Source organism: Balaenoptera borealis (genome assembly GCF_965194805.1).
Source record: "Balaenoptera borealis genome assembly, chromosome: 1".
Lineage (NCBI taxonomy): Eukaryota > Metazoa > Chordata > Mammalia > Artiodactyla > Balaenopteridae > Balaenoptera > Balaenoptera borealis.
In genome coordinates, this window is record NC_138860.1 from 32,785,892 (window position 1) to 32,798,113 (window position 12,222).

At 44.5% G+C, this 12,222-nt stretch overlaps 1 protein-coding gene and 1 long non-coding RNA gene across 10 annotated transcripts in view; one reads left to right on the top strand and one right to left on the bottom strand.

The window, feature by feature from the left end:
* The window catches only part of SRGAP2 (SLIT-ROBO Rho GTPase activating protein 2), a 234,957-nt gene that overhangs the window by 144,609 nt on the left and 78,126 nt on the right, over positions 1 to 12,222 (bottom strand). The window lies entirely within an intron of this gene.
* Positions 1 to 12,222, top strand: part of LOC309609433 — a 258,292-nt gene that overhangs the window by 26,293 nt on the left and 219,777 nt on the right. The gene's annotated exons all lie outside the window — the stretch shown is intronic.

Genomic DNA, 12,222 nt, shown 5'->3' on the forward strand with positions numbered 1-12,222 from the left:
TCTGCTAAATCATTTAAGAGAAACTGCTTATCAGAGGTAATAATACTCAGAGCTACCCCTTAACGAGCAATTTATCGTGCTTCCAGCACAGTGTCAGAATGTAGGCTCCCTTCTGGCAGAGAGCCAAATGAATTATCTCCCAACCATCCTATTAGGTTAGTACTACTTTCATCCGTATTTTAAAGATGAGAAAACTGACTCTTAAAAAGAAGTCATGCTATTAGGTGGTGGAGCCAGGATTCAAACCCAAACAGCTTGACTTTAGAGCCCAAACTCCTACTTTTTATACTTTCTCCCATTATTTCAAACTGTTTTTCCACATCTTCATGAAGTAGGGGGAGAGGTCAGGATATTTTAATGGAGATAGAAAGGGCTCTGCCCAAGGGCAAATAGTGGCAGTCAAGAATGAAACAAGCACTGGGACCTCTAGGCATGCAAACAATTAACTGTCAGTCGGATTCCATAGTTTCCAATACCACTGGATGTAATCACAATCTTCAAGAAGTTGATATTTTCACCAACAAATATCACTCATATCTTTGATGCTTCATCCTCACGGATGCTCAGAGCCTCTGCTGTGTCAAAGCTAGAAATATTTCTGGTTAAGCTCTAGCTTGGCAGCTTTCTGGCTGGCCAGAATCCTCGTACAGGGTTAGCAAACACCCTCTCTGGAACTGCAGCAATGGCAGCTCCAGATACAACCAGATCTGCCTCAGATGCAATACTGCATTCGTTACTGACAAGAGACCTGGCACCCGCAGGAAGCAGCTTGCCAAAGCCAGACTGCAAGGCCTGCAGTGTGTATCCTGCTGAAGTTATGTCCCAATCCCCATCTGAGTCACAATTTAGTCACTTCTTTCATCCCTTTCTTCCCCACCCCTACCCCCAAGCCTGCTCAGCTCCAATAGCTTAGGATGTGACAGTAGCTCCAATCCCAGGGAAAAAGAGCACCTGTACTATTACGCCTTTCCTCTGCATGCTCCAAATTCATTCCCCAACAGTAGAGTTGTAACAGTGCTTTCAGTCTATATGCTCTGTAATGCATAGGGTGGGGGTGTGGAATCTAGGGTTTTCATCTGAGCTGCGGATAAATCAGAGGCAAATCCAGGAACGAAGCTATGATGTTGAAAATTCCGCCAACCATCCTTTTATGAAGCAATGAGGGATGAGCAAATGGTACATTTGGCTTCGCCTTGGAGTAGCTGCGGGTCCATCATCCATCCCCATCTTCATTTTTGTTTGTTTTTACAGATATCAGGATGTACCACAAGTATCTGGTCCTTTATGGGTGATCTCAGGTGATCTGTGAGTGTAGTTCTTACCCTCTTTGGCTCCCTGCCTCCTCCCGTGCCAACCACCAACGCCAACCAGACCTGCAGTAACCTCACCTGAACGGAAACTGAGCACCGGAGGATTGTTTCAAGCAGACAGAAGGCTGCACAGAAAAGCCGCCTACCTCATCAAAGCTCTCTTGTTCTGTGTTTTTTTGGAGTCTGATTACAGGGGTGGTGGGGGGGGAGATCTGCAGAGGGCATGCCAGGCATCTGGTTCCTGCCAGGGATTTCTGGGCCTCTTAAAGGCAACAGCCCTTGCCGAGACTATTCCTCAAGGCATCTGTCCTCTTTCTATCTTTGATAGATAGAAGTAGTAGCTGGTAGTAGTAGCCACTGGGTAGGCAGACTGTGGGTGGAGAGGACATTCACAGTGCTCATTGATATTACTTACAACTTGTCCATTAAATAAGAATCAGGGCATCTTAGGGTGAAAAGGCTTTCCAGGTACCCAGTCAGTAACAGATATGCAAGAGGATGTGGATAGGCAAGGGGCTGTCAGCCCTCTCTGAGTCACTTGTAATTCATTTAAGACTTTACCTCAATAAACTCTCTACCTAGTGGAGCAGAAAGGGAGCACAGGAGGATGGATGATGCCCACCTTCGCCATAAAAAGAGGAGGCTAGGGCTTCCCTGGTGGCGCAGTGGTTGAGAGTCTGCCTGCCAATGCAGGGGACACGGGTTCGAGCCCTGGTCTGGGAGGATCCCACATGCCGTGGAGCAGCTGGGCCCGTGAGCCACAACTACTGAGTCTGCGCGTCTGGAGCCTGTGCTCCGCAATAAGAGAGGCCGCGATAGTGAGAGGCCCGCGCACCGCGATGAAGAGTGGCCCCCGCTCGCCGCAACTAGAGAAAGCCCTTGCACAGAAACGAAGACCCAACACAGCCAAAAATAAATAAATTAATTAATTTTTTAAAAAAAATTTAAAAACACACACACACACACACACACACAAAGAGGAGGCTAAGCAAATTCCCACAATACCCATGAGGTTCCAGAGGTAGACCGCTCCAGGGTTGTCCTGTCTGAGGAACAAGCACTTCATAGGAGGCCTTTAAGATACGTGAATTAATCTAAGAAGCCCCAACGTGCATCCAGCCAGCATGGAATTCCACCCTGACCTCCTTAGGTGTCTCAACAAATGGGCAGCATTACCCGAAGTGCACCCCAACCTCAGGCATCCCCTCCGGGCCCCTGAAGGAAAGGGAGCACATGCTTACTGAACACCTTTATACACATCATCTCATTTAACCTTTACTACTAGTCCATAATTGGTATCCCCAATTGTCCTGATTGCACAGATGAGAAAACTGAAGTATGACTCAAGTAATTTACCAAAGGCTCATACAATTAGGTGCAAATGGGGTTGAAGCCAAATGAATGTTTTGCCTTGACTTGTCAAAGAGGTTGTCAGTGGGGCAGGGAAACAAGAGAAACGAACAAGAGTCTGGGGTCTCTGAGGTATTTCTGGGGGAATCACAGTGTCTCTCGCTCCAAACCCTGGAATGTCCCCTTCCCCACCTTCCAGATGAGGTGCTGACTCAGGCCCCCAGAGTCAAGTTTGGAGTAGCCCGGTGACTCACTAGCTAGCCCATGTTTTGACTGGTCCACAACTGGGCTGGATCCCTTCCTGCTTCTTAGATCTCCTCTACAGGGCAGCTTTGAAGGAAGTGAGAATGCGATATCCCCACCCCAATCCAGGAAAAGGAGAGTCTCTGCTAAGAGATACCACCTGCCACTGTGGTTAATTAGTGATGCGACTCCACTGAGCATCTCCCCGGCCCCCCCCACCCCTCCCCATGGAAGGAGATGCTGCCCTGGCTCCCACCCTCAGAGCCTCTGCACAGGCACTTAAGGGAGACTCCAGCTACCCCCATCTCCAGGCCTGCAGCTCCAAGACAGAATGGCTGCTCTGTCCAGGGCAAAATGTGCTCTGTCCAGGCTTTTGCTGCTGCTGCTTTTGCTGCAAAGACAAACAATGGTCCCCAAGAAGGCAGCTGTGCCAGCCCCAGTCCTCTGTCCATGCATATGAGGGGCAGGAAACAATAGGCCACTGAACGCCAGCACGCCTGGGCCATGTGCCCAGGCTGGGGGCCCCTCTGCACCCTGGCCGACCAATAAACTACAAGGGCAGAAAGAAGAAAGGGGCAATTTATAAAAACATGGAGGAATTCCTCACAGTTCCATCCACACAGCTCCATCGTGTGCTTAGGCCAGAATGCACGTGCACACATGTATACACGCAAAGGCACACAATCACACCACCCACACTGCTTCACCACATCAACCCAAGAAGCCTTTGCAAATTCAGTTTATAGTTGGATGAGAGTTCCTGGGAGCTGGGGATGATGGGATCTTTGTAGGTTCTGTCCCTAGAACTACACTGAAGAAGTCAAGTTCTCACTTTCTACATGCAGCTGTATCTCAGGGCTATAAATGTATTTCATGGCCATCCAGAAAGCCAAAGTACAAAGGTCACCATGAACGACCTGGAGTGATACATGCCAAAAATGACCTCCCCTGGGCACCTCACACAGCCCATTTATTCAGCAAATCTTTACTGTGCACCTACTGTATAACAGACCCTGTGCTAGGTGATGGCAACAGAGGACAAAACAGGCCCAAGCCCTGCCCTAATGTAGCATGGCTTGACAAGAAGAGGAAGGAAAAGAGAGCAAAGACAATCTCATTACTTTTGCTTCAAATATTCTTTACGATAGATAGCCATGGTATTAAGCCCCCACCTAAAGACCAAAGATTTAAAAATCATCAGTAGCAGGCAAAAGATATTAGGCAACAAGCCTAAGAACATTTCAATGTCCTCTGACTCTTTTTCTATTATGTTTTATAAAAATGACATTTGAATAAAAACTGCAGCTTCCCTTGCAAAAGGGACCAAAGTTGTAGAACAAGTTTCTTGAAAATCAGAGTTAACCTTTGGTTAGCATTTCATTCAAAGATTCAAGTCAAAATGTAACTCCACTGTTCTGGAACTAGACCGTGATGACGGCTGCACAATCTTGTGAATATACAAAAACAAAAAACAAAAAACCCACTGAATTGTACATTTCAAAGGGGTAAATTTTATGGTATGTGAATTATACCTCATTACAAAAATTGAACCCCACCAAAACAGCATGTCCTGCTGAGTGCCATCCTGCCAATTAAGGGGAAAATGGTCCAGCAAACAGGCACCAAAAGGAGGAAGGAATTCTTGGTTTCCATTTCTCCACTTGTATGGGCTGAATTTCAGTTCTGCATTGAATATTCTTAAAGCAAATCTTAGAAGCTGTCCCTCAGGACGGGAAGCTTGGCCAGGACATTGAACTCCACTGGCAGATCACCATTCCATCATTTCCGAAGGGTGTCAGATCAAAACCTGGCAAGGAATGTTTTTATGTATGAGTTCAAATGCAGGCTCAGCACACACGTCCAGAAGAGCTCCCCCCAGGATATGCTGACGCCTTGTCCATGTTTGGCCATAGCTGAGAACCTAACTACACCTGTCCTGGGGGTTAGAAGGAGGCTCATTTCCTTTTTAGAAAGAAGCTGAAGGGTCACAAAACGGATGAAATTCAAAGAAAAACTAGACCTAACAGGATACTGATCATTTAACAAAAACAGGGCCCTGCCACAGCGACAATCATGGAGACTCCTAAATTATATAACACCTGCCAATGCAGGTGACACAGTCCCCTAGAAACTGTCCTCACTTCAGAGAACACCCAGGAAATTCATCAGTCAGCAGGGTACTGGGGGGATTCTGTTCAGCTCACTGCTTCCAATCCAAAGATATTAACCCCTTTCTTTTCCTCTTTCAAAATTCATCTCCTCTTTTAGGAATTCTGCCTGGTTAAGTCACACGGAACCCCCTCCTATGAATCCCTTATCTCTGAGGAGAAAATGGGGGTCGGGGGGAGGCCGGGAGAAAGATGTAATCTTTCAGGAGATCAACACAGGCACGTCCTTCCCTTCTCCTTGACGTGCTGGCACCTAGGGGACAAGAGCTGCCACTCCCACAGGCTGTGCTCAGAGCCCGTTGAGCATGAGGTCAGCCTGCGTTCCCCACTGGGAACCAGGCCTGATGCCGGTCTTTTTCCACAAAATCTGTCTCTCCTGCTTTTAGCCTTTCACAAACACATGATGTCACCTCAGCCATCTCAGGAATATGAATTCCTAGTACCTTTCCAGCAAGTGTTATAGAAGAAGACAATTGAGGCTTTCACCAGGCTCTACCCTCCATATCTCTTACCAAGGCCTCTTATCAAAATGGTCATCGGCTCCTCTCAGAACTGTTCCCTGGGAAACAGAATGCTGGAATACCTTGCCAAGTCTCACTCTTTACCTGCAGGTTTGCCTTTCTACAAACTCAGTAATGGGAGGGCCTTTAAATTTTTTCTTGGACAGATAGAACCAGAGCCCAGAGAAGGGAAAGGAATTTCTGGAGATCACACAGCTATTAAGCTGCAGATCTAGGCCTGGAACCCGGGTCACTGGGTTCCTAAGCCAAAGTTCTTTCTTACTTACTCTTGTCACAAATATTTATTTGAGCACCTTCCAGGTGCTCTGAGAGTACAAAGACAAAAGTCCTCTGTCAATGTTAGCAGAGCAGTCAGGAAGAGACAAGTAAAAAACCTACAACAAACACAGTGAAACAATAATATAAATAAACGAGGTATGTACACAGTGTCCTGAGAGCAGAGAGAAGGAAGACACGTATCACCCTCAATCAACTTCCTATACCACATCTTTCAGTGACTGACATTATTACTTATCTCAGTAGTCAGTATGCCAAAAAAAGCCATCAAGCTACTCTTAGCAAACTAGAAAACAGCAAATATTCTTCCTCAAAGAGTGTGATTGATGGCCTTTTTCCTCGTTACTTTACCCTATTGAATATAGCATAGAAACAAACATGAGTTAATCCAAACAATCAATCAACAAATAGCTACTAAGCTTCCAGAATATGTGGATGTGACATACTTATTGTTTTCCCTTCCTTGCATCCATATCCTCCCCGACTCTTAGTACTTTTGACAAAGCTGCTTCCACCTCCGGCCTCTCCAAAGATGGTAGATGTTACCTCCAGGCCCTGTTTAGGAGCTACAAGACCTGGGGACAATGTCAGTCTGAGAGAGTGCTACCATCTTGCCACCACGACTGGAATGGAACCAACCTAGAGGAAGCAGAGCTGAGGTATGGGAAAAGGAAACTTGAGCCCCTGAATCAATCATGGCCAGATGCCAGCCCTATCCCTGGCCCTTTCCAGCATACAAGCCAACTCATTCCGTTTTTGCTTAAAATAGTTTGCATTGGGGTTTTGGTCACTTGCAAACAAAGGATTCCTAGTGGACTAAGTAGGGAATTCTCAAGTATTCAGAAGCATGAAGGTCCCTGTCCTCAAGGAACTTACAATCTAATTGTGAAAACATGATCAAAATATAGAATACATTTTCAAAAAATACATAATTATTTACATATTACGTAATTATGCAAGATATATAATTAAATATATAAATCTTTATTATAGTATACTGCAAGAATGAAACTGAGAAGAAACATTACAAGTAAAAGTCTTAAGGACTCAAAGCAGTGGGGACTAACATTGCTAAAATAAGGCTTCTTGAGAAAGACTAAACTCCTTGAGAGGGAGAAATTGTTTGTTTGGCTCACTAACATACTCCTAGACCCAAAACAATACCTGGCATATAATAGGGCTTGAAATTTGTGGAAGGAAGGAGAGGATAAAGAGAGAAAATGGGAGGAAAGAGAAGTCTGAACTAGTATTCTGAGGATGGGTAAAATTTCAATAAATGGAAGGGTGAGGAGACAATCTTCCAGAAGAAGGGAAAACATAAGCGGAGAGATGGGAATGTTTGAGCGTGGCCTCTTTATGAGATAGTGAGGAGGCTGGCCTCACCAGAACAAAAGGTGACGTAAGGGTAGGTCAGAGATAAGGCTGCATAGGGAGGAGCAGCTCCAAAGGCTAACAGGGTAGTTTGGATTTCAAGAGGCCAGAAATGGAGCTGGTGAAAGTTTGTGTCATGATGGGAACAGAGCTGAGGGAAGATCAGAGTGGAGGAGGTCTGCTGGATGGGTTCCTAGGCCTTCTAAATTAAGAGATGGAGTGAGCGTTAATGAGCAATCCAGGCTGAATAGTACAGAGGTCAAAAAGAATAGGAGAATTCCATGAGTGGAAAATCCCCACACATACTAACGCTAATCATTAGTAATAATACATACTTTAGAGCCACTGATCCTAAAACTAGTGAGTCCAACCTATCCCTTCCTATACAGTGGGGAGCAAACTGGACATGTAAGAGAGATCGTTGGGTTCAAAGGTAAGACAGTTACCTTGGTGGGAGGAAGGAGGGGTGGTGGCAACTGGAGTGCTAGCCTCTCCGGCTTTCCTTTTACTATAGTTCTTTGTGTCAAACTTTAAGTTTGGCCATCTTCAAAACTGTCTGCCCTGTGCAGTAGATTTCCCCAAAGTTAGGAAAGAAAGAACCTTTCCTCCCCTCGCATTAACTCCACACTACCTAAGAACAATGCATGCAGCTTTGGAGACAAAGAGAAACCAGCCAGGGGGAAGGAGAAGGAGAAAAATGGCCTTAAGAGTTTCCAAAGGACATCCATTCATTAACTGTTGAGCCCCCAAGTGAAGACACAGAAAGCAGCCTCATAAAGCCAATGAGACAGGAGGGTGTGGAGGGGAATAACTCAATGAACTTTAATCATCAGGACTGCTCTTGGCAGGCCGCCTTGGTTCTTTTAAGTGACTCAATAGAAAGTCAAAGACAAAAGGCTCCCAAATGAACAAGCTGCCACATCAAATGCCAAAGTAGTAATTTTAGCTCCTAGGCCTTGCCTGAGATGTTTAAGAAACAGAATTCCTGAGGTCCAAAGTCTAGAATTAGCTTGTACTACAAACTAAAGATCTGGAATGAGATGACCAACAGCTCCTCTGGGAAATGTTATCTAGTCTGATGCCCCTGATTGATTGCTAGAGACAAAGTGGAAGTGAATTCCCAAGGACCATGATAACCAACCAACAAATCTAGCAAATATTTGTCTCATACCATCTCTGTGCAAAGATCTGAGTGACAAATCATTGGAACACACGAGAAAATATAAGACACTGTCTTGCTTTCAAGGAGCTTATAATCCAATTGGGAAAAAAAGGAGACTAAATGCAAAAGCATTCAACTGTATAGGACTGTGTGTGCTAAGTGCCAAAATAATGGTCCCAGATTACGCTCAGAGAGGAGATCAGTATAAACCAGGATCAGCCTGAGTTAGTCTTCAGGCCTGGAACTGGGGAGGATTTAAAGAGGCGTAAGGGTTATAGAGGAAGGAGGGCTGTGATTACTAGGGCAAAGGTGAGGAGGCAGAAATGGGCAGATCAAGCCCAGGAGCCTGTGTGAGTACAGCACAGTGATTTGAAGGTTTATTCAGAAGAGCATGTAGAGAAAGAGGGGGGTGGAAAAGCAAGAAAGGGTGTGCATGCTCGATGAGCAGATCAGATACACTGTTCCAAAGGGATCTGTAAACTGTGGATAAAGCAAGGTAAGGGTCTTGAAAAGCAGAAGGACAGCACAAGAAGAGTCAAAAACCCAAGGACTTCCCTGAAATCAACTCCTGAAAAGACTAAATGTCAATTTCGACATGTCCACTATAGTAATGGGCAACGGTAAACTGTATGCTGCTCAAGGCTCCAGCGCAACTGAATGGAAAACAAACCAGATCAATCCTAAAATCCAGACCCTAAATTCCTAGAGAGCTGGCTCTGGAGGATTTACTTCATTTTGTGTAGGACCCAGCTTGGCCTACAGTATTGGCACATCGTTTCAGATTTAGTTCCACCAGCATGGACCAAGCCCCTATTAGTTGTTGGGAAAAGGGACAAAGATGAGTACAGAGGACCAGGAGATTCACTCGGCCTCTGAAGTGCCTGTGGAACTTCCTATTGGAAAATGCAGTTTTGTTCTCCAGTCTGGAGTTCTCAGGAGAGGTCAAGTCTGGAAGGAGACATTTACGAGCCATCAGCAAGTAGATGGGAGTATGAAGTTAACCATGAAAGCGAATGCAGCTGCCCATAGAAAGCATGGAGAATGAAAGAGAAGTAGGCCTAAGCCTGGGGACACCCTCATTTAGGTGGAAAGCAAAAGAAGAGGAGATAGGAAACTACAGTGAGAATGAAAAGAGATGTATCAAGGTGTCAATAACTGCAAATCACTTAAAGAAGACAGAAGGGCAAAGAGTTGATTAACTTGGGCGATCATTATTGAGAGCCTGCTATGCATCACCCAAGATGAACACAACCACCTTACTGACAGCCTGGGTCAGCCTGTACTGCTCCAGTTGCTATGACTGTTCCAGTGCTTCATGCTGGTGGGCCGCCCTGACAGCCCCTTGCCTTGTACCTGTGCTACACGCCTCTCAATTCCCACTCCAGGGTTTCCCTGTCGCCACTGAGGCATGGGATTTGGAGGGACCTGCTCAGCCACCAGCCATGCCATGAAGAAGCACAGGGGAATTGAAGCTCTAGGACATCAACCCCTGAGTAAGAGGGGATGGAGGCTGGCAAATGAAATCTTCTCCCTCCTTTCCCCAGTGGACCATTCAGAGATGTAGTAGCTTCACATATTTTCTCTGAAGATGTCCCACAAGACCAAATGATCAGCCTGTCATGAAGCTGTGGCCAGCCTCTAAGCAGTCCCTTATATTTGTTCTCCCTCCCTCCCTCCCTTTCTCGCTTCCCTTTTCTCCTCATTCCTGCTTCCCTGTGATGGCTCTCACAAACAAAGTGTAAGCTTTTGCCTCTAGAGCTCTAATTCTAGGGAACCCAGACTAAGATAATTACCATGGGCCAGGCACTGTTCTAGATGCTGGATAGATCATCTTTTCTTTGATGAAACTTATTCCCCAAGGAAAGTATCTGCTTAGTAGAGTGTTGAGAATAGCTAACAAATAGTTATTTTTCAAGGACTCAACATATTTGTGAAGTGATTGGTTGGTTATAAGAACTGATTTAGTTGACTACAGTTTGTTTTCTATGAACAGGTAAAGTGTCTCTACAAAAGTTATGGGCAGGTATACAATCAACAGTGATCACAGATGCCATTTATTAAATACTTTCTATGTGACTCATAGAACGTTGAGTCACCATTTAAGTGTAAAGGTATGCTATCTCATTTAATCCTCAAAACATCCCAGTGGGATAAGTTTGCAATAAAGCAGGATGGTTAAGAGCCCAGACGTTGCATTCAGAAAGACCTGGCTTTAATTCTAGCTCTGCCACATGCTAGTTGTGTATCCTTGAATAAGACACTTAATCTAAGTCTGTTTCATTAACTATAAAATAGAGTTTGTAACAGCAGCCACACCAGTGGATTATTATAAAGCCACACCAGTGGATTATTATAAAGCGTAGAAGAGATAATGTAGATAAAATAGGTAAAGTGTTTACTATATGCCGGGTACCTAGTAAGATTCTATTAAAAGTCAATCATGATTCCGCCCACTTCACAGATGGGGACCACCGAGGTTCAGAGAGATTAGTTAATTGCCTGAGGTCACCAAGATAGTTACAGATCACAACAGGATCTGAACCTAGATGTGTTCAATTCTAAAACAGGGCTCTTACCCACTCTCCTACATTTTTTTTAATGAAACTGAGATATGGACTCATTTAGTTGCCTTTCATACTGGAATCCTATAGTTCTAGCTGGCAATATTGATTGCGATCCTTGAATTTCTTCAGCTTATCACACAAAAGTCCTCATTCTTACTGCCTTAACTCTGAGTATTTAAGTATTTGTGTTGCGGTGGAGTGGGAAAACACCTTTATATCATTTCTTCTTGAAAGAAAGAGTAGCAAAAAGTCCATGCCCACCTAGAGATGCTATCAACTGGAGAGGCAGCAGAGCAAAATCTGAGTTAGCATTCAACTTTCTCTGAGCCTGCTTGGCACAAAGAAAGTATTTAGTAAGTGGCATCTATGATCACTATTGATTGTATATGACGTGCCTGCCTATAACTGGAAAACAGACTGTCTGGGCTCAAAATGCCAGCTCCATCACTTACTAGCTGTGTGACCCTGGGCAAATTACTTAACTTCTCTGTGCCTCAATGTCTCTATGTGTCAAAGTTCATTAATAATAGTACCTACCTCTTAGAGTTTTCATGAGTTAACATTTGTAAAGTAATTAGAATAGTTCCTGGTACACTGAAAATACCATATATGCTTTTGTTAAATACATAAATCAAATCTGTCTCATGGGCTCTTTAATCCTTTAACTTTCTAGACAAGAAGGTATAGGAAGTGATAGGAATTGAATAGAATAAATTAGTGGCTTCCTAACTCTTACAAGCCAACACACACAAACACAGGAAACACAATTTCATGAAACAATACATATTCCATAAAGTCTGTTTTTTTACATTTTAAATGCTGGTTGTGGCCCACTGATTTGATTTCATGACCTAGTAGAAGGTCTCGACCTGAAGATTAAAAAAGCTATGGAATAAAACACATGGCCACCAAAGGCAGAACTAGAACAGAGTCTTCAAACCACTCAGCTCCTTCTTCATGGTCATTACTAAATCAGAAAGGGCTTAAGTTTCACTTCTTGCTTGCAAAGAAACTGTACATTCCGGGTCCTCCTCCCATTCCTTCCACATTTCACATGAACACTAGAAATTCAGAGAACACCAAGGAACCAACGGATACTTCCTGTCTATGCAACGCCTGCTACTGTTACCCAATCCAATATGTCACCACTGTGTATCAGGGAGAATTCTCCGGCTTGTCCTTTGAGGTTTGTCTTCCTGATTTTGAGGTCCAGCAACTATGATAACCCATCACACCTTCACAGCAAAAAAGCTACTG